This window comes from Lepidochelys olivacea (genome assembly GCF_965140295.1).
Source record: "Lepidochelys olivacea isolate rLepOli2 genome assembly, chromosome: 5".
Lineage (NCBI taxonomy): Eukaryota > Metazoa > Chordata > Testudines > Cheloniidae > Lepidochelys > Lepidochelys olivacea.
The window spans coordinates 125,597,719-125,620,486 of record NC_140415.1 but is presented as its reverse complement, the minus strand read 5'-3'; positions in this window follow the sequence as shown (position 1 = coordinate 125,620,486).

Here is a 22,768-nt window from a genome sequence, read left to right as displayed (position 1 = left end):
TGCCATTCGCAGCCAGCTCCTGAAGATGATGTCGCACATCTTCCATCTCAGAGAGAGCAATCTTCCTAGATCTCTCCCTGAAAGGTCGAGAGTCATGTAGTCTGATATTGTGCTCTACTCCTTTTGCACATCCCACATCCCACTCATGCAGTGAGAACACCTTGGATCTTTCACAAAGTTTCTTCCTCAGGCGATCTTTCCAGTCCTCGGACACTGGTGAATCTCCAAAGTCAAACTTTGCTGGGTCTATTGCCGGAACTGGAGTTTCATACTGGGGTTTTACAATCGACTCAGGCTCAAAGAGGTCTGCTATCTTTTGTCCTTGCTTCACAAAAATATCACGACTCGTTTCATTAGCAATCAGTATAGTCACCCTTTCCTGGGCTTCAGCAGGTAGGGTTATGACTCCACTGGGGACCAGCACTCCTTCAGGGAGCTCTCCTCCCATCGGCTGCTCTATCATTGCTAACGTCCCTTTACTGCCTTTCAGACAGGTACTCATGACAAGCACTTCTTGCTCCGTCCTTGCAGGCACTACTAAGGGGGTTGTGCCCGCGTACTTCAGTGCCCCAAGCGGTAGCTCAGATGTGTCCCTTTTAGCGCTCTCAATTTTCCTATAGGCTTCAGCACAAAGCGTATGGATCATCAGGGTATTCAGGTACTGGTCTCCAGCCCGCCTTCTGCAGTAATCCGCGAGTACCTTGAAGAGACTGGAGTTGGTCCCTATCAGCACAGACACATCAGAAGTCCCTTTAGGGTCAGGGCATATTAAGGCAGCTGTGTCTACCTCTTCTCTTACCCCAGCAACCTCCTCTGGGAATTCCAGGTGCACTATGACATACCCTTGATAGGGGTATTCATCCATGCTGAGGCCACATAGGCCAAGGCCAGTCAGTGGCTGTATAGGCAGGTGCCTAAGCATCTGTTGGTAGAATGACTGAAATATAATAGTCACTTGAGATCCAGTGTCAAGCACTGCTTTACACTCCACCCCTTCGATCCTCACCATGACCTCTGCTCGAGGCCCTATCAGTCCTGCAGGGATCCCAGCTGGAAAGTCTTTTCTGGGGGAATCTTCAAATCCTGCAGACCTGGGGGGTCCCCGTCCCCAGACCCTCTGGCAGCTACCGGATCTCTCCCAACTGATCCTCAGCTTTCCATACACTAAGGAGGGGTTTTCTTCATTACGGCACTTGGCAGCACTGTGTCCATCCTGACCACATCGGTAGCAGAAGAATTGACCTTTCCCCCTTCGCCTGGGGGGGATGGTGGCTCTAAGTGCGGGCTTCTCAATCGCCACAGTTTGAGGCTTCTTATTCCTAGAAGTCTTAACTCGGTCAACGGTACTTTGCAGCTCAGCTATCCGTTCCGTCAGGACCTGCATTTGTTGGGCAAGTTCCTCTCTGGTGCTCACCATCAGTACACTGGCCATTTGCAGTGGTGTTGTGCTGGCTGGCTCCGATGTTTGGGCTTCCCAAAACTCACTGGCAGCCTGCCTTTCTTCCTCCTCTCTGACCTCTTTTATCAGCTGGGAGTAACTTGGGGGATGTTCCCGTCGTTCTCTTAGCCGGAGATGAAGTAGAATCGGGTTCTGATACTGAGTTCCTCTTACAATTTGAGCCAGTCTGGTCTGATCCATCTGCTCAGCAGTCACTGCTCCCCTCATGACAGCTCTCTGAAGCAGTCTCTCCAGTCTCTGTATGTAGGCTGAAGCCTTCTCGCCCTTTTGTTGTCGGGAATTAAGGAACTTACAGTAGCTGTCTTCAGGGCCCTCTACGCTCCCAAAGTTGTGTTCAAGGGCCTCTAGGCAGTCCTTCACACCGACCCCAGGGTCAATGAGCTTCAGGGTGCGAATCACATCTAATGCTGGGCCGCCAAGGCTCTCTATAAGGCATCTTCGCTTTTCTGCATCTGGTACGGCCCACTCTTGCAGCATTTCAGTGGTATGCTCTAACCAGGGTTCAAACTCCTCCTCCCCAGCAAATAATCTTAACTTACAACAAGAGTCTGACTCAGCATGGGGCAGCACAACCTTTTCCAATATTTGCCCCAGAGCTTTTGTCCAATCATCAGCCGAGGCTGCAGCCTCCGAGCTAGAAGCTGCTGAGCCAGGGCCCAACAAACCTGACATATTAGCCATTATACAAACAGTAATTTCCTCAAAATATAAGCACAAACAAAAAAAATATAAATTGTTTCCCAATGTAGTGGATCACTCAACAGGTGCTTGCGAGGGGTACTGACCCAGGCGATCCCGGACGAGCCCCCAAAAATGTAACCCTTCTGCCCGTCAGAGTTGGCAGCAACAAGGGCCGGGTTCAATATCTAGGGGTTCCATTCCAATAACACAATGCAAACCGGCTCGAGCCCCCACCCAGTGACCTGGGAAAAATATATACCACCCCCGCTGGGCGCCTCCAAGAGGCAATACTTCCCCTCTCGCAAGCACATAGTCTGAGTGTAGCAAAAGTCTTTTAATAACAGAGAGAAACAATGTGGCATTATGTTGGGGAAACACCACCAACAGGATTCATAACACAACCCATGAGCAAAAACAACCCCACCCCAGGCAAATTGGGGCATGCCCTTTTCCCTTTGGTTCTTGAGTCCAGCAACCCCAAATCACCCAAAGTCCCAAAAGTCCAATGCCCCAAAAGTCTCTGTCCCTGGTCAGGGCAGCCCCAGAGTTCGAAAGTTTATCGGCGGAGCTTTACCTCCCAACCTGGGTGGAAATGGGACGGGGGTAAGAGGCACCTTACGTGATCTGAAGCTGACCGCCCCATAGCTCCATAGCGGCGCTCCGCCAGCCGCCCCACGAACTCCTTCGCTCAGCTGCGCTCCGCTCCGCCAGCCGCCCCACGAACTCCTTCGCTCAGCTGCGCTCCGCTCCGCCAGCCGCCCCACAAACTCCTTCACTCAGCTGCGCTCCGCTCCGCCAGCCGCCCCACGAACTCCTTCGCTCAGCTGCCCCACGAACTCAGCTCCACGGCCCACAAGCAGCTCCTGCCATCCACACACTGCTCCGCGTCGAACTGCTTCACCAGCCGTCCCGCAAACTGCTCCACAATATATCTTCAGGCTCCCCCACTACTCAACACTCAGTGATTTCAGCTCTTAGGTGAATTCAGCTTATAGTAAGGGAGCCCCAGTGCTGGTGCACTGTCAGCCCAAAGTGAGCTCAGCAGCCTATAACTAGACTTCTAATGAAATCAAAATTAGCTCTGATATTCCACAGTGGAGAGAGGAGGAAGTGCAATCAGCATGTAAGGCCCTCACCAAGGGGCCCATGCCACCAAGTACTACTACTTGTCCCCAGCCTCTCTCCATTCACACAGTTTTGGAACCCATGACCCTTGCCTAGCGAGTGCTACTTAGTTGATGGTGAATCCCTCCATCATAACAAAAGGCCACGTACAGTTCCAAGCACAGTTCCCATAATCAGGGTAATAACAATTTATTCTTCCTGCCCCAATAACAGAGACACTGGGGATCCCACAGCAGCCAAAGTGACCATTTGGGCAGCTATGGTCTCATTCTAGGCGTGGTGGGTGTGCCTATGCAAATGAGATCGGCCCCTGAAGTTCTTTTCCACAACTTGCCACACCTCACCACCAGATGTCAGGGTGGAGCTCATCCTGACACTGCTTACATATGCATGTATAATTTTTGTATCTGAAGTTAGGAATATTGTCTATGCATCCCTTATAAATGTGTTTACACCTGGGGAACACCCACTAGACAGAATGCAATCAGTCTGGACCGCCGTTTGGAAAGGGCCATTAGGGAAAAACAATAGGTCTTTGAAGATGCTAATTTTTCACCGTCCTGAGAAGCCTTCCTGGAGACGCTGCAAACAGCCTCTGAGTTGTGGCTGCAGGGACATGTGACCAGGTCACCTGGTTCTGGACTCCATGACAATGCTAGTATTTTTTCCACTGACCGGGGGTGGGGATCAAACTGGGAAACAAAGGATTCCCGCTATATGCAAAAACTATTTAAGGCAGGAGAGTGACATCATTGTGGTTCATTCTTCACTCCCCGCCCAAGAAAGAGACTGCTTTAACACCTGGGAACAAAGAGACAGCACTAGGGAAGAAGGACTGAGCCCAGGCTGGAGGGTGTCTGGCCTGTGAAAGGAATAACTGGAGTTTTAAGCTGCAAGCAAGTGCAGCTTGCCTTCAAAAATCTCTGCAATGTGCCTAAATCGACATGTAGGGTGAGAATCTGCTATTTATACCAGTTTCTTTAGAATATTATGCTTAGATTGCGTGTTTGTTTTATTTGCTGGGTAATCTGCTTTGATCTGTGTGCTATCCTTCATAATCACTTAAAATCTAATTTTTGTAGTTAATAAACTTGTTTGTGTTTTGTCTAAATCCAGTGTGTGTGGAAATCATAACTTGGGACAGAAAGCTGTGCGTATTCCTCTCCACATTGAGGGAGGAGGCAAATTTTATGGGCTTACACTGTACAGATCTCTGTGCAGTGCAAGATGGTAAAATTTTGGGGTTTATCCTTTAGAGGGGGGTGTGCACATGAGTCCTGGGCAATTCCTTAGCTGAGCCTTCCTATGCAGAGCTGATTTCAGTGTCTATGGGTTTCTGCAGGTGCTCTGGGGGCTCTGGGGTTTCTGCATGGGCTCTGGGCTCCAGCCCTGCTTGGGGGTGCCCACGGAGCTGCGGGCTGGGACTTTAGCCCCCCACCGCCAATGCCTCCCTTTCCACCCAGAAGTATGCGATTAACGCATTACAAAAATTAACGTGTTCATTTTTTTCTCTTAATCACAGGCGTTAGCTGCAATTAATTGACAGCCCTATTCCATACCATTCTTGATTTTATAGACCTCTATCATATCCCTTATCTCTTATCCTATGACTGCTTACTTTGCTTAAGAGCCTTTGAAGGACTTTCTGAAAGTCTAAGTATACTGTATCACCCTTGTCCACATTTGTTGACCCCTTGAGAGAATTCTAATGGAAATCATGCCTCACTGATCTATTTACAAAAGCTGTGTTGACTGTTCCCTAACAAATTGTTTTCATCTATGTATCTGATAATTCTGTTCTTTACTATCGTTTCCACCAGTTTGCCCAGTACTGAAGTCAGGCTTACTGGCCTGTAATTGCCACGATCTCCTCTGGAGTCTTTTAAAAAAAAATTCATCACATTAGCTATCCTCCAGTCATCTGGTACAGAGGCTGATTTAAATGATAGGTTACCTACCACAGTTAGTAGTTCTGCAATTTCACATTTGAGTTCCTTCAGAACTCTTGGGTGAATACTATCTGATCCTGGTGACTTATTACTGTTTAATTTATCTATTTGTTCCAAAACCTCCTCTATTGACACCTCAATCTGGGACAGTTCCTCCGATTTGTCACATAAACAGAACGGCTCACGGACCATTGTGATCATCTAGTCTGACCTCCTGTATAACGGATCCTATGGGACTACCCCCAAAAATTTCTACAGTGTATCATTTAGAAAGCCATCCAATCTTGATTAAAAAATTGTCAGTGATGGAGAATCCACCATGACCCTGGGCAAGTTGTTCTAGTGGTTTATTACTCTCATCATTAAAGATTTACATCTCATTTCTGGCATCAATTTGTCTAGCTTCACCTTCTAGCCATTGGATCACATTACACCTTTCTCTGCTAAACTGAAGAGCCCTGTAACTGCACATCCTCACCTACCGTGCCCTATCAGGCCTGGACATATTGCAGGGGGCTTCCCTTCTCACACCCCCTGTGGTGGCCACTTTCTCAGCCACAGTGACCACCCCCAGTTGGTCTCTTCCCCAGACTCACTCACTAGGTGTTCTGTGGTTCAGCCCTCTGGCCCCCTCACACAGTGGTTTGGTCCCTTTCCGAGGATACCAAAGGTCCAACTCAAAGTCCAAATAAAATATCCATACTAATAATCCTTCTGACCCTCATAGTCTTCCCTAAAGTCCCCTGTTTCTTGGCCCCTTTTCCTGGCCCCTGCAGAGCTTCTCCCAGCTTGTGTATTCTTCAGCAGGATTCTCCTACCACCTCCCTTCCCCGGGGATTCCAGCAGCTTTCCCGAGGAGTCTCTCTACTGCAGAGCTCCTCTTATAACCAAGCCCCTTCGTTTTCAGTTTAAACCGACTTTTACCGAAAAATTCCCCAGGTTTTACAAAAAGTATTATTCTGTTTTTTCTGATTTTCCCTCTACTTTTGTATCGTTCAACTATACAAGAATAACTTGTTTTATTAGGAAAATACAACGCTTGGCATGAGATATATGTTTTACGATAATACATTAGTCTGTGTGGATATGCAAAGCTGCCTGTTGAAGTAAGGCTATGTGTTAGTCTAGAAGATAAACCCAATAAACAAACAGGCCCACAAGCTCTGACGTGTGCGCGCATCTGAACGTGCTGATGAATCTCACGCTCACCACGTACAGGTTTCAAGCTGTTAGCAGACAACAGTTTAAAGATTTGATGCACTAAAATGGGAAGAAAACTAAAATCTGTTTCAGAACACAAAAGGAAGTATTCAACATTTAAAAAAAAAAGCCAGGAGAATAGGATGAAGTTGAGTGTACGTGCTGCAAATGGGGTGATCCAATTATTACATGTAAATATGTATAGGCTAATAGGTCTAAGCCTACAACAGTAAACTGTTTATTAAGATGAAAAGTTGTATTTGGGGATTAGAGACGTATCGTTTTCTTAAACTCAGCAGTGGCGTTGTGTTTTGAGTTCTGTTCTAGTTCTGCAGCAAACCACATTGATGAACGGCATTCAAAGCATTAATCTACGGCATACTTTCCCCCCTGTCTTTCCGTCCACCAAAATAAGCCCCGATATTTACCCAGAAAAATGATTAAAATAGCTTTTGGCACGGATTTTCGCCTCTTTTTGTTGTTGTAGTAATAAACGCTGATACATTCCTTGGAAAAATTAAATAAAATAAAAACTGAAAACGAAGGGCCCTACTTATAACTAATAGCTCGTCTGCCCTATTCCAGCCTATTCCCTTAGTCAGGAGCCTGCTCTGCTCTCTGGGGGTGCCTCAGTCTGCCTTCCTCAGGCTCGTCCCAGAGGAAACCTCCCCTTGTTCCTCCCTCCAGACCTATCGGGTTTTCCTTGAGCAGGTCCTGCAGGAGGGTGCTCCCTGCCCACCCCTCACCTCTGGCCCTCTGGACCTTTTCAGCGGGCCTCTGCCCCATGAGCCGCCCCCTCCCCTCTGTCACCCAAGCCGGCTACGTGACCTGCAGGCAGTTCACTTCTGAACCATGCCTAGGAAACAACTATACACGCTCGTGCTCTACACATTTCATTTCCTCACCCTCGTGTCCTACCCCAAAACTAAGTGTCGGGACCTTTTACCACCTGTGGAGGGTGAGGAACCCCGGTGGGCCAGCCTGTATTCCACCTTAGTCCCATGGCCCGCCGGGGATATCAGTTGGTGGCTCCTCCATGGAGCCGTGAGCACGGGTGTGTGCCTGGCGCTGTTCACCCCCGTCCCCGACGCCTGTCCCTTTTGCGGTGTGAGGCAGACCCTGGCACATGCCTATTTGGGATGCACCAGGTTTCAGCCTCTTTTCCGGCTCCTCCAGAACCTTCTTTTGAAGTTCTAGCTGCACTTTTCCCCACACCTTTTCATATACACCCCCCCAAAGTCCATGGCCCCACCAAGACGTGAAACTTCCTCGTCAGCCTCCTCCTGCCCCTGGCCAAAGTGGCCATCTACAACACCAGCAGGAGGATGTTGGATGGGGAGGTGCTCTGTGACTGTGGGGGCCTATTTCCGCTCCTCCCTGGTCTCACGCATCTGGGTAGAGTTCCTCTGGGTGGTGTCTGCTGGCTCCCTAGACACCTTTGAGGAGCAGTGGGCGCTGTCCTGGTTCTCTGCTCAATGTCCCCCTCTGGATTCCTAATTTTGAACCTATGACTCTCACTTCAATCTCTGTTTAATCATTTGTTGTCCTACGTGATCAGTTGAACCCTGGGTTTAGTGGCTCCTTCCCTAAGGCTGGGGAAGGGGCCTTCTGATAAGGGTGGGCTCATACCTGCCCCTTTCCCAGAATTCAATAGGTATTTCTTCCTCCAGAGTCTTCCTTCTTCTAGTGAGGACTTGGCTCTATTTAAATAGTGCTCTACCGCTTTGCCACCGCAGCTGAGGTCAGGGCCTAATCAAGCCCCATTACACCCAGCTCAGGTCACTCATTAGCCCTTGTGTTCTCATCTCATCTGTGAGGCTGCAGGATACCTGCTAAGTCAGAGGCCAGGCTAAGCCCCGCTGTCTCAAAGGGCTGGCCAGCCTGGGACAAGCCCATTATTAGGCTGTGTGGAGGGAGCTAATTAGGAGGCAGTTCACCTGTGAGGGAACACATTGGGCTTCTATAAATAAGGCCGGTAAAAAGGCAGTAGGACAGAAGCCTGCAGCCTCTCTCCCTGAGGTAAGGGAGAAGCAGCCCAGTAGGAGGGAATGGTGGGTGAAAGCAGTCAGATGGTGTAGATGCTGACTGTTTGCTACAGGCCTCTGAACTGGAGCCAGAGTAGAGGGCAGGCCTGGGTTCCCCTGCCCTCCAGCACAGAGTGGTATTATTGAGGGCAGTGGATAGGAAGACTACAGGAGTGACAATATCAGGGCAGCGGGTGTGAGGGCTGCCTGTGGAGAGGGACCTTGAAAGGCCACCCCGGAAGGGGAAACTGCTGGGCGATCTGGCCGGCCGGCCAAGTAGCAAAAGGGAAGCGAGAGCTCTTGGAGCAAGAGGGGCTGCAGGGGGAGAAACGCTCCATCACTCTGGATCCAACCCCAGGCAGGGGTGTCAGCCTTGCAGAGGTAATCCCCAGAACCACCAGGAGGCAGTGCCGTCCAGCGGTGAGTAGAGCCCCCTGTGTTTGTGTGGCCTACGTTCTTTGCTCCCAAGACGGTCTTTGAGGTGCTTGACTTGCTCCTGCTGGTCCAGTGGCTCACCAGTGGTGCTGGACTCTCTGAGCTGCTTGTGTGCACAAGCTTGTTTCTCATGACCTTATTGAGGTCCTAGGTCTTGCTCTCATCACAGACCGACCAGACTCTTGCTCTGTTCCTCTGGGCAGCTAGCAGCTCTTATTAGTGAGAGGTGTTGCAAAAACACAGGAGGGTTAACTCTGTTTACAGCTGAGCAGGTCATGTGGTGAGGAAGGGTTAAATGCCAAGCAGCTGTACTTGAACCAGGAGATTGCTCCCAGTTCTTGGGAGTTGCGTGGAAAATTGGGGGCCAGAAAGGCTCGCACATGCAGGCCTAGCGGATCGTGGGATAGTATTAGTGGACTCTGTGAACATGAGCCTGGTGACCTGGGCTTCTGCTACATCTACACTGCAAAGTGAGTGGGTTTGGACCTGCACCACAGCATGACCCAGACCCATACACCTGGGTGAGTCTGCAGGCCCACATCCCCTGAGAGGCTTTGTGTCTAGACAGTAGTGGGGTTTGGGTCTAAGCCTGACTCAGAGCCCAGGTTTTCAATGCCCTTAAGCATATGCCATTTCCCTGCATTACAAGGGATGTGAAAATCCACCTTATAATGGGAGTGTGGTACTTTACCTCCCCTTCGATGTAAGCAGTGTCAGGATGAGCTCCACCCTGACATCTGGTGGTGAGGTGTGGCAAGTTGTGGAAAAGAACTTCAGGGGCCGATCTCATTTGCATAGGCACACCCACCACGCCTAGAATGAGACCATAGCTGCCCAAATGGTCACTTTGGCTGCTGTGGGATCCCCAGTGTCTCTGTTATTGGGGCAGGAAGAATAAATTGTTATTACCCTGATTATGGGAACTGTGCTTGGAACTGTACGTGGCCTTTTGTTATGATGGAGGGATTCACCATCAACTAAGTAGCACTCGCTAGGCAAGGGTCATGGGTTCCAAAACTGTGTGAATGGAGAGAGGCTGGGGACAAGTAGTAGTACTTGGTGGCATGGGCCCCTTGGTGAGGGCCTTACATGCTGATTGCACTTCCTCCTCTCTCCACTGTGGAATATCAGAGCTAATTTTGATTTCATTAGAAGTCTAGTTATAGGCTGCTGAGCTCACTTTGGGCTGACAGTGCACCAGCACTGGGGCTCCCCTACTATAAGCTGAATTCACCTAAGAGCTGAAATCACTGAGTGTTGAGTAGTGGGGGAGCCTGAAGATATATTGTGGAGCAGTTTGCGGGACGGCTGGTGAAGCAGTTCGACGCGGAGCAGTGTGTGGATGGCAGGAGCTGCTTGTGGGCCGTGGAGCTGAGTTCGTGGGGCAGCTGAGCGAGGGAGTTTGTGGGGCGGCTGGCGGAGCGGAGCGCAGCTGAGCGAGGGAGTTTGTGGGGCGGCTGGCGGAGCGGAGCGCAGCTGAGCGAAGGAGTTCGTGGGGCGGCTGGCGGAGCGGAGCGCAGCTGAGCGAAGGAGTTCGTGGGGCGGCTGGCGGAGCGCCGCTATGGAGCTATGGGGCGGTCAGCTTCAGATCACGTAAGGTGCCTCTTACCCCGTCCCATTTCCACCCAGGTTGGGAGGTAAAGCTCCGCCGATAAACTTTCGAACTCTGGGGCTGCCCTGACCAGGGACAGAGACTTTTGGGGCATTGGACTTTTGGGACTTTGGGTGATTTGGGGTTGCTGGACTCAAGAACCAAAGGGAAAAGGGCATGCCCCAATTTGCCTGGGGTGGGGTTGTTTTTGCTCATGGGTTGTGTTATGAATCCTGTTGGTGGTGTTTCCCCAACATAATGCCACATTGTTTCTCTCTGTTATTAAAAGACTTTTGCTACACTCAGACTATGTGCTTGCGAGAGGGGAAGTATTGCCTCTTGGAGGCGCCCAGCGGGGGTGGTATATATTTTTCCCAGGTCACTGGGTGGGGGCTCGAGCCGGTTTGCATTGTGTTATTGGAATGGAACCCCTAGATATTGAACCCGGCCCTTGTTGCTGCCAACTCTGACGGGCAGAAGGGTTACATCAACATGCAGAAGTAGGGGCTGCAACTCTAGGCCCCTCACTCCAGAAATCTCTCTGCTCTTTAAGCTGAAGAAAACTCTGCTAACAGCAGAGGTGAAAGTAAGCTGGTCCGGTGTACTGGCAAGAGCCAGTACACAACTGACCGTACCGGCAGGGGGCAGCTTCCCCAGGCAGGCGATTCAGAGGGCCCAGGGCTCCTGGCAGTGGCTGGAGCCCCGGGCCTGGTAAATTGCTGCCCTGGCTACTGCTACCATGGGGCTCTGGCAGTGATTTAAAGGGCCCAGGGCTCCCAGCTGCTGCCAACGCAGCCTGGGCCTTTTAAATTTTGATTTAAAGGGCCTGGGGATTTAAATCCCTGCCCCCTTTTGGTTTAGGCCCTGCCCCCCTGTTCAGGACTCTGTTGTACTGGTAAATCCTTCAAATTACTTTCACCCCCTGGCCAACAGGGAGCTGTAGGCTACTCCTAAGCCACTAGCCAATGTGTTCTCCCCCACACATTACCTATTCTGGCTGTAAGGGAAATCGGTTGCCAAAACCGAGCTCAGGATCCTGAAGTTCTCCCTGAAATCAATGGCGTGGAACTGGGAATTACAAAGAGAAACCTTTAATAACTCTACTTAATTACAGGCTAGTTTCTTCAAAAACGGGTGGAGTATGGGGTTTCAAGAACGTTAACTCTGTGGAAAGCTTGAAGGGGTAGGACCAAGCCTCTTCTAAGCTAAAGGGAGACTAGAAATATTAGACAAAAATAAACAATTATGTCAGAATCAGATGTGCCAAACCTGTGGGGGAGGGGAGGGACACAGAAATTGGGCTTGTTTTGGGCTAATTGGCATGTGAGTTCTTGTTGGCGAGCTTTTTGTCTTGTAGTTTGTTGGGATTGTAGCTTGTTGCTGGGTTTTTTCTTTTTGTTTTTTTTGATCTGCTCCTGGCAAGGGGGGAGAGAGTCAGGGGCGCACAGCAGGCCCACCGCAGTCCGAGACTGCATGCCGTGGGGATCTAGTTACATAGAGTGTTTGGGATTCTTAGGGATTGGCTTGTTTTGGCCTTGTTTTGAAATGGGATTAGCTTGATTTTTGCATATTGTGAAAGTCGGGGTGCTTATTTACCACGTGAAAGTTGGCAACTGTGGTCAGGATCTTTTCTGAACATCCTGTAACTCAAAAAAGCTTTGATCAGTTTTCTTTGAACTTTGCAGAAACATTCCCCTCTGTATTCAGAGTAAATATAATAATCCTCTGGACAATTCAATGCTCTGATGCAAAGTTATAGTGGGATGAAGGTAGAGCTTTGTACAGGAAACTGGTGGCCTATTTAAATAGGGAGAGGTCTCCTTCTCTATTCACATATGTTGTATAATTCAGTTGCATTGTGGTTCCACTCCTTGTCCACGTCTATTCAAAACTATATCTCAGTCCTACTGATAGAAACAGCCTCCAAAATACCCTTTCTTATTTCTGAATTTCTCTTTTTGCTTCATTCAAGTCCTTGCAGATACTGCCTGCTTGGCACATTAGCTAATGAAAAATACATGGTTCACTTGGACAAATGAGATGTCTTCAAGTCACCAGGGCCTGAAGGAATGCATCCTAGAATAGTCAAGGAGCTGACTGAGGAGAGATCTGAGCCATTAGCAATTATCTTTGAAAAGTCATGGAAGATGGGAGAGATTCCAGAATGGAAAAGGGCAAATATAGTGCCCAACTATAAAAAGGGAAATTAAGGACAACCTGGGGAATTACAGACAAATCACCTTAACTTCTGTACCCAGAAAGATAATGGAGCAAATAACTAAGCAATCAATTTGCAAACGTCTAGAAGATAATATGGTGATAAGTAACAGGCAGCATGGATTTGTCAACAAGTCATGTCAAACCAACCTGATCGCTTTCTTTGACAAGATGATAAACCTTGAGGGGGGGAGGGGAAGAAGTTGTAGACATGGTATCTTGACTTCAGTAAAGTTTTTGATACTGTCTCATACGACCTTCTCATAAATAAACTAGGGAAATGCAACCTAGATGGAGCTACTATAAGGTGGATGCAAAACTGGCTGGAAAACCATTCCCAGAGATCAGTGGTTCACAGTCCTGCTGGAAGGGCATAACGAGTGGGGTCCTGCAGGGATCAGTTCTTGGTCCGATTCTGTTCAATATCTTCATCAATGATTTAGATAATGGCATAGAGAGTACCCTTATAAAGTTTGTGGACAATACCAAGCTGGGAGGGGTTGCAAGTGCTTTAGAGGATAGGATTATAATTCAAAATGATCTGGAGAAATGGCCTGAAGTAAACAGGGTGAAAGTCAATGAGGACAAATGAAAAGTCCTCCACTTAGGAAGGAACAGTCAGTAGCATATATTTAAAATGGGAAATGACTGCCTAGGAAGGAGTACTGCGGAAAGGGATCTGGGGGACATAGTGGATCCCAAGCTAAATATGAGTCAACGCTGTTGGGGGGGGGGGAAGCAAACATCATTCTGGGATGTATTACCAGTAGTGTTGTAAGCAAGACATGAGAAGTAATTCTTTTGCTCTACTCTGTGCTGATTAGGCCTTAACTGGACTACTGTGTCCAGTTTTGGGCACCACATTTCAGGAAGGATGGACAAAATTGGAGAGTCCAAAGAAGCATGACAAATGATTAAAAATCTAGAAAACATGATCTTTGAGGGAAGACTGAAAAAACTGGGTTTCTTTAGTCTGGAAAAGAGAAGACTGAGAGGGGACATAACAGTTTTCAAGTATGTGAGGTTCTTGCAAGGAGAAGGAAGAAAAATTGTTAACCTTTGAGGGTAGGACAAGAAGCAATGGGTTTAAATCACAGCAAAGGAGGTTTAGGTTGGACATTAGGAAAAACTTCCTAACTGTCAGGGTGGTTAAGCACTGGAATAAATTGCCTAGGGAGGCTATGGAATCTCCACCGTTGGAGATTTTTAAGAGCAGGTGTCACTGAGTCCCTGGGAGATGCTCTGGAACTGCTCCCCATGAAGCCAGTCAGGACTCTGGGGAAGTCTCCTTTCTGTGAGCAGCCTGTCTTCAGGACACACAGCTCACACAACTTCCACCTTCCTGGATCTGACCTTGGAGCATTCAGCATCCTCTGCCCCTCCATGCACTTCCCACAGTGAATCTGCCTAGGCGGGGTCCTGGGGAAGCCAGCGGGTCCTGCACCCCAACTTTGCAGTCAGATGTGACTCTCAGCCAGCCAGTAAGACAGAAGGTTTATTAGATGACAGGAACAAGGTCTAAAACAGAGCTTGTAGGTACAGAGAACAGGACCCCTCAGCTGAATCCATTTTGGGGGGCAGTGAGCCAGACAACCACATCTGCACTTCACTCCATGTTCCCAGCTAGCCCCAAACTGAAACTCTCTCTCCAGCCCCCGCTTCTCTGGGCTTTGTCCCTTTCCTGGGCCAGGAGGTCACCAGATTCCTTTGTTCTCCAACCCTTTAGCTCTCACCTTGCAGGGGGAAGGGCCAGGCCACCAGTTGCCAGGAAACACGGTACCAGCCATTCCCTGTTTCCAGACCTCTGCACACACCTGCCCTCTAGGGCTCTGCAATGATCATACATCCTTATCCCACAACCTAGATACTTAAGAACTGCATAGGGGAAACTGAGGTACCCCCACAATATTCAGAGGAAACATTAAGAACAGTCCCGCTTTGTCACATCAGGTTAGACAACACCTGTCAGGGATGGTCTAGATAATACTTAGTCCTGCCATGAGTGCAGGGGACTGGACTAGATGACCTCTCAAGCTCCCTTCCAGTCCTATGATTCTATGGCCTCTTGGATTCAGGAGCTTCCATTGTACTGTATTAGCCAGCAGATTCCCACCACTAGCAGCCGGGCTGGGATTAATATTTAGACCTTGTACTTCTAATGTGATGGACAGGATACCCTGGGCCAAACAAAGGTATCCAGCCACGGATTTGCAGAGCCTGAGCTATTCACCTGTGCTTATTCTTAATGTCATAGAATCATAGAATATCAGTGTTGGAAGGGACCTCAGGAGGTCATCTAGTCCAACCCCCTACTCAAAGCAGGACCCATACCCAATTAAATCATCCCAGCCAGGGCTTTGTCAAGCCTGACCTTAAACTTCTAAGGAAGGAGATTCCACCACCTCCCTAGGTAACACATTCCAGTGTTTCACCACCATCCTAGTGAGAATTTTTCCTAATATCCAACCTAAACCTCCCCCACTGCAACTTGAGACCATTACTCCTTGTTCTGTCCTCTTCCACCACTGAGAATAGTCTAGAACCATCCTCTCTGGAACTACCTCTCAGGTAGTTGAAAGCAGCTATCAAATCCCCCCTCCTTCTTCTCTTCTGCAGGCTAAACAATCCCAGCTCCCTCAGCCTCTCCTCATAACTCATGTGTTCCAGTCCCCTAATCATTTTTGTTGCCCTTCGCTGGACTCTCTCCAATTTATCCACATCCTTCTTGTAGTGTGGGGCCCAAAACTGGACACAGTACTCCCAATGAGGCCTCACCAATGTCAAATAGAGGGGGACAATCACGTCCCTCGATCTGCTCGCTATGCCCCTACTTATACATCCCAAAATGCCATTGGCCTTCTTGGCAACAAGGGCACACTGCTGGCTCATATCCAGCTTCTTGTCCACTGTCACCCCTAGGTCCTTTTCCGCAGAACTGCTGCCTAGCCATTCAGTCCCTAGTCTGTAGCTGTGCATTGGGTTCTTCCGTCCTAAGTGCAGGACCCTGCACTTATCCTTATTGAACCTCATCAGATTTCTTTTGGCCCAATCCTCCAATTTGTCTAGGTCCCTCTGTATCCTATCCCTGCCCTCCAGCGTATCTACCACTCCTCCCAGTTTAGTATCATCCGCAAATTTGCTGAGAGTGCAATCCACACCATCCTCCAGATCGTTTATGAAGATATTGAACAAGACCGACCCCTGGGGCACTCCACTTGACACTGGCTGCCAACTAGACATGGAGCCATTGATCACTACCCGTTGAGCCCGACAATCTAGCCAACTTTCTACCCACCTTATAGTGCATTCATCCAGCCCATGCTTCCTTAACTTGCTGACAAGAATACTGTGGGAGACCGTGTCAAAAGCTTTGCTAAAGTCAAGAAACAATACATCCACTGCTTTCCCTTCATCCACAGAACCAGTAATCTCATCATAGAAGGCAAGATTAGATTAGTTGGGGGAAGCTATTTTGGGCTCTAGTCTACAGTACACCCCCAGCTCCTGGCAGGAGCTATTGCTTACACAGTCTCTCTGAAATCAATGGGATTACTCCAGTATGTAAGTGCTCACCAGCAAGAGTGAGGAATGCACAGTCTCCTGCTAAACGCTTCTGTATATTGAAAGCGAGGGTTGAGCCTTGGCCAACAAGGGCCACCAAAAGCAAAACAGACCAATGGACGCAATTTGTGGAGACAGTGATTCACACTCTCATTACTTAAATATACCCCTTGCTACCCGCTTTAAAACAAAACAAAAAAACCTGTTAAAAGAACATTATGGTGAAAAGCCAAGTACTCAAATATTAAATACCAAGAACTAAGATTTCCTACATCCTCCCCCCCCCCCGCCATGTGCATCTGCATTATAAGTCTTAATTCCTTGATCCTATACTGTACTGCTTTTCCCACAGGAGCCCTGTGTCAGGGCTGGGTGGTGAGTGGCCTGTGGGCACGGGGTGCGCTGCTCAGTATCTGGGCCAAAGAGTCAAAGATATTCTGAGGCTGGGCCAGGTCTAAACCTCAGTCTAAGTCTGTTACCAAATTAAGAGTGTGAGGTGAGAATCAATGTCAGGCCAGGGTCTTGCCCCGAGGTTAACAATGGTCCTAAGTCAAAGACGTTAAATCAGGATGAGCATCAGGAGCTGGGCCATGGTGGAGAGCCTGGGATCCAGGTGCATCACAGAAAGCAGGGTCTGAGGCAGAAGCATACCAGAGGTCTTCATTGCTCAGACAACTACCAGAAATGGCTTCCTGGTTTATATGGACAGTGCCAGCCACTCAGGGAATCGCAGAGCTGTCACTCGTGCCCCTTAGGGTGGGACTTTCAGCAGAGGTTAGCCTCTTAGCATTTCTTAGCAGCAGCCCTAGGTGGCCCTGATGAGGAAGCAGCGCCTACCTCAGTCCCTGGTTCTAGGTCCCTGGGTTCTTACACCCTGCCTCATTCAGTGCAGAGGCTGGGCTTGCTCAGGGGCTGAACCATGGCTTTGCAGTGAAGGAGACTGTTTGTAGGACCCTGCATCATCGCTAACTGTGTGTGCCTCTTTTCCTGGGTGCCCAGCTTGAAACCCTGGGGCCTGATTTGCAGAAGTAACAAGTGCTCACTGCTGCCAAGCCAATGGGAGCTGTGTGCTGAACATGAAAAGTGCTGCATGACATGAAGTACTCTGAAAAAGCCGCCACTCGGCGTTTCAAGCTGGGTTCCCAGAATTAGTGGTACTTTTGACCTTAATCTCTTTGTGCCTTACTTCCCCATCTGTAAAATGGGGATAATATGACCCTCTCACCTCACAGGCGTGTTACAAAAATACATATTTGTGAAGCACTCAGATGCTGTCATGTTCAGCACCATAGAAAAGCCCCTGAGGAACTTGGATTCTGTGTTCAGAGCAGTGTTTGAATAGAGTGCAGTAAATAAGGCTGGAAGCCAAGCACTGAACAATGTGAGCAGCTGTTCAATATTTTGCCTCCTCCGAGTCAGCAATGACCATCCTGTGCACTGAATGAGGCAGGGCTCTGGTGGGGAAAAAACTGCATGTCTGCTGTTACTGTGTGTGTTTTTTTTGTTTTTTTTGTGTTTGTGTTTTTTTTTTTAAAAAACAGGCACTGCTAAGTTGAGTACAAGCAAGTTGTCCATTCTAGAAGGATATTATTTGAGCCAGCAGTGTGGACTCAGTGTGGATATGAGTCAGCAGTGTGCCCTTGTTGCCAAGAAGACCAATGGCATATTGGGCTGCATTAGAAGGAGCATTGCCAGCAGATCAAGGGAAGTGATTATTCTCCTCTTTTCAGCACTAATGAGGCCACATCTGGAGTACTGCATCCAGTTTTGATCCCCCCACTACAGAAGAGATGTGGCAAATTGGAGAGTGCCCAGCAGAGGGCAATGAAAATGATTAGGGGGGTCGTGGCACATGACTTACGAGGAGAGCCTGAGGGAACTGGGCTTTTTTAGTCTGCAGAAGAGTGAGTGGGGATTTTATACCTGAAGGGGGGGGGGGTTCCAAAGAGGATGGAGCTTGGCTGTTCTCAGTGGTGGCAGATGACTGAACAAGGAGCAATGGTCTCAAGTTGCAGTGGGGGGGGGGGTGTCTAGGTTGAATGTTAGGAAACACTATCCCACTAGGAGGGTGGTGAAGTGCTGGAATGGGTTACCTAGGCAGGTGGTGGAATCTCCATCCTTAGAAGTTTTTAAGGCCTGGCTTGAGAAATTCATTTAGTTGGGGTTGGCCCTGATTTGAGAAGGGGGTTGGACTAGGCGACCTCCTGAGGTCTCTTCCAACCCTAATCTTCTATGATTGTACAACTTTTAAATAATGAATGACAAACCACAATATGGTAATAAAAGTAACAATGATAATTACTCCAGCCAGGACACGTTAGGCATTTAGAACTCAAAGAATTAAATTTAAGAATAAAAATAAAATTATGAAATGTACAACCCATCAAGACACTAAAATAACAGCACTGGAATCCTTAACAAATCTCAAAAGAAGAGAATATATGTGCATTTCGACCAAGAAGTAACAACAATAACAATGTCTGTGTGAGGGGGACTGTGAGAGAGTGTGTTTGCCCGTTGGGGGAGTCTGTAAGGGCAGTGATGCTGGAACAGTTTTTATAGTGGGATGCTGAAGGGTGAAACTATTCATTTGGGCTGTTATTACTTCAGGTAGTTCTAGCATGTAGGTGTGAGGGAGACTGAATGTTGGGGTGGGGGTGGTGGGGTGTCAGCACGCCATCTCTTTAAGCTGAGCACTCGGGAGTCTGAGTTACAAATGCATGCAAGCAACACTCGCTGTTTATCGAGTATGCAGAGTGTTGCTAATTTAGTCACCTCTTGCCTCCTGCACGCTGACCGCCGGGGTGTGGGTGGCAGTCGGCACTCACGCTGAGAGTCTGGGTAGCCAGGACAAGGGCCCAGCACTGCGACGAGGCTTGGCAGCAGACTCGCTGCATGACCTTGCCCAAATGACTGACTCTACCCTGTGCCTCCGTTTCCCCATGTGTAAAATGGGGGCAACGCCTTAACCAGGAGTGATGTGAGAGGCTTAGACTGGGGGGCGGGGGGGAAGGCAGCGAAGATGAGCCTAGTGGGGCAGGAGCCTCCCCTGTTGGGACGGAAATAGCTTTGGATTAACTTTCTCCAGCTGGTAATTGTAGTTTATAAACAGCAGCTGTCCTTTTCCTCTTCATTTTCTAGGGCTCAGCCCTTCCTCCCCCCTCCCCGATCTCTGTACTGGCACTGGCCGGGGCTCTGGGGTCAGATTGCCCCTGTTGGACGTGGTGGGGGCAGACAATCCAGGTCAGAAAGGGCTGTGGATGCTGGGAATTGAATGCAGGGCCTCAAACGTGCAAAGCACACGCACAACTACTAAACAGCACCCCCTCTCTATAGGCAGCTCCTGCCCTGTGGAAGGAGAACGCTGTATCTGACAGACCTTCCCCACAGCCCCTGGGTCTCTGCTCTTGCACTTGCTGCAGCCCTGATGGTGGAGAGCAGGCTGGAGATGGGGCTGAAACTCTGTGCTCCAGAGGCCGCTCACAGCAGAGCCCCATAGCACGTGCAGGTGAGTAGGAGCAGTGGGTCTGCACTGTGCTCCAGCATCAGGAGGGGCTTGTGGGTAAGGCCTGGAGTGCAGCATCACCAGCAGGGAGGGGCTGGTTGGGGGTGTGAAGGGCTGTGGCTTAGCACTGTGGCATATCGCCAGCAGTGTGTGGGGCTGGGTTATGGAAGATTACCTGGAGCAGGAGGATGCTGGCAGCCAGGTATATTTCACCTTGATTGGGAGCCTTAATCTTTAGCTATTAAAAGGACACTCCAGGGGACCAGTACTAAAACTAACCAAGAGTTTACAGCGAAAGGTTTGATTATTACTCCAGTAGTGCGTGGAGGCCCAGCCATGACTGGGCCCATTGGGCTGGGCCCTGCACCAACATACCTTAGAATCATAGGAGATCAGGGTTGAAAGAGACCTCGGGAGGCCATCTAGTCCAATCTCCTGCTCAAAGCAGGACCAGAAATACCTCCTGGATTTCCCCCAGAGACTGCTTTTTCAAGCTGAATATTGCTGCCACTAGCAAGTCAGTATAGTGCAGATTAGACATCTCAGTTGGTGTCCTCCCAGCTACACAGGATATGGTGCATCGTCTAGATTTTTTTTCCAGACCATTTTCTAGCAGTGGCAATGCTGGGTGACCTAAGAAGAGAATAGAAACGATCACGAAGGTGGCATTAGCAGGCCTAAAAATAGACTTATGTTCACAGTCCAATGTCCTCACTGCATTTTTGTAGTGTGTGGGCAACGTTCGATTTTAAAAAGCAATGCCACTAGATGGCACTCATGTCCCAGGTTTGTAACCCTCCTCTCACCACACCAAAACTCCTTGGAATGACTCTGTTCACTGTTCCCTAGTAGGCCAGAACATCTGTAGATCCACTGCTTATGGTGGGACTCGGGCAGTTCCTTATTCCTGGTGAGCTCAGGGAAGGGGACTGTCACTAGACTCGGAGGCTGGTCGCCAGAGCTGGTTGAAATTCTTCACCTGAAATAGGTTTTCTACCAAAAAAGGAGTTTAGTTGTAACTGAAATTTTTCACATGGAAACGTGACTTTGATTCTGCTTGTGGGGGGGACATTTCAAAATGGTGGTATTGTTTCATTTTCAGTAGAAAAATGAAGGGAGAATTTCTAAAACCGAACTCTGTTTGTGGTGTTGGATTTTTGCTTTTACTGCTCTGTCCCCCCCCACCCGCTTTCATTGGAATGCCACTGAGCCCAACAGAGTGGGGTCTAGGTTCATTTTTTCTCTTCCCTCACTCTTTCCTTTTCCTTCCTTTCTCCTCCCCTTCCCTGTCCCCGTCGCTTTTCATATCTCTGACTTTGGAAAAATGACCGAGTGGAAAAAGGAAAATTAATGGGCTGGGCTCCCCTGACTCCCACCCTGCTGCATGTTGTGCGTTTTATTGCACTGAGTGGCGAAAAGGAAGAAGAACGGGGAGATGAAATTTTAAAATTTGTAGAAAAATATCTCCCCCTTGCCGCCCCAAAACCCCCCAAACTCAGGGGAGGAAATGGACTCTAGAAAGTGGAAATACATTCAAAATGTCAATAGTTTCATGACATTTGTAACTTTCTTTTCCCCAAATCAGCTGCTATCAACAAGTAGTATGATTCGCTCTGCTGCAGAGCTGGGCAGGCTTGCAGGACACATGGCTGGTGTCTTTCATTCTTTCTCCAAGCCAAGTTTGGCTTTCGTCCCCTTTGTCTGCATGAAGCTAACCTCCATCTCCGTCCCCCACATACACTCTTTGTCGTGTGAAAGATTCTCAATCTTCTGCCTCCTTCAGGGCTTGCCACAATGCTATATAGCCTTTACCAGCTGTGACAGAATGTACATGTCATGGGCTGGCCCTTTAATAGGCCTCAGCGACCAGCTTTCCTGTGAGGGAGAATGAGCCACCTCAGACCCACCTGGAAGTAATTACATTTGCAGGTGGCTGGTTGGCAGCAAACTAGTTAATGAGCCTGATAAAGGGTTCTCTGGGCTCAGCTGAAGGAGATCCTAGAGGCAGGAAATTCCTGAAGGGAAATGCTCCCCAGGCCAAGGACAGTAGACGGTGTGCTCCTGGGGGGGAGGAGCTCCCCCCCAGGACAGCGACAGCAGCGTTGCAGGCTGCCAGTAAGTGCTACAGGGGATAAAGGAAGAGGTTGCACCTAACCCAGGGGGTGGTGGATGGCTGAGGACTCTGCACTCAAGTAGAGTGAGCAGCTTGAGTGACAGCAAGAGGCTGGGGAAGAGAGCAGGGATAGACTTGTTGTTTTTTAGTTTATTTGGGCTCAAATAGGGCAGACCCCAGGTGGGGACTTTTGTCTCACGCCTGTTTGGCCTGTGCAGCGTCACCTAGGAGGGCCTGCAGGGCTGCCGTGAGGGAGGGGCAGGGTGAGGGTGCTGCCCTGGGACAGTGTCATTTTTCCGTTTTTCGTGAAAAGCTGAAAGGGGCAAGAGCCGCTGCGGTTGGCTGGCTGCTTGGGAGGCAGCCATGCTTGTTTCATTGCTCTTCAACAGAGGAAAAAACCCAGGAAAGATGTAATGCTCCTACCCTTAGACAAATGCACAGCGTGTGCAGCCAGAGCAGTCAGCGAAACGTGGTTCTTACCAATGACACGATCTGCCAAGGTCTCTAATGGCCTTGGCTTGGCCGTAGGTAGGCCAGCAGATTACGTGGCCCAGGCTAAGTAACTGGCGCTGCTCTGTAGACCAGCGTGACCCATTTTCAGGCTGAGTCTGTGCAGGGGAGGAGAGACTGGAGCGTTCTGCGTAGTAACTCTGTGGCTGTGGAGGGTGCGCCGACTCGTTAGTGTCTGTCAGAGCTGGTGTCGGCTCCACTTGTCTCTGAGCCTAACCACCTCCATTCCCTGGCAGTGGGAATCTATCACCTGTCACGCTGGCTGGTACAGCTTCTTTCGTGGCCTGCTTGGCCAGTGCTGCTCTAGGGATTTTAAAAATCCCGGTTCAAAGGAGCCCTGATCCAGCCAAGCATGTAACACTTGCATGTGCTCAAGGGCCTCTCGGGACTGGGGCCTT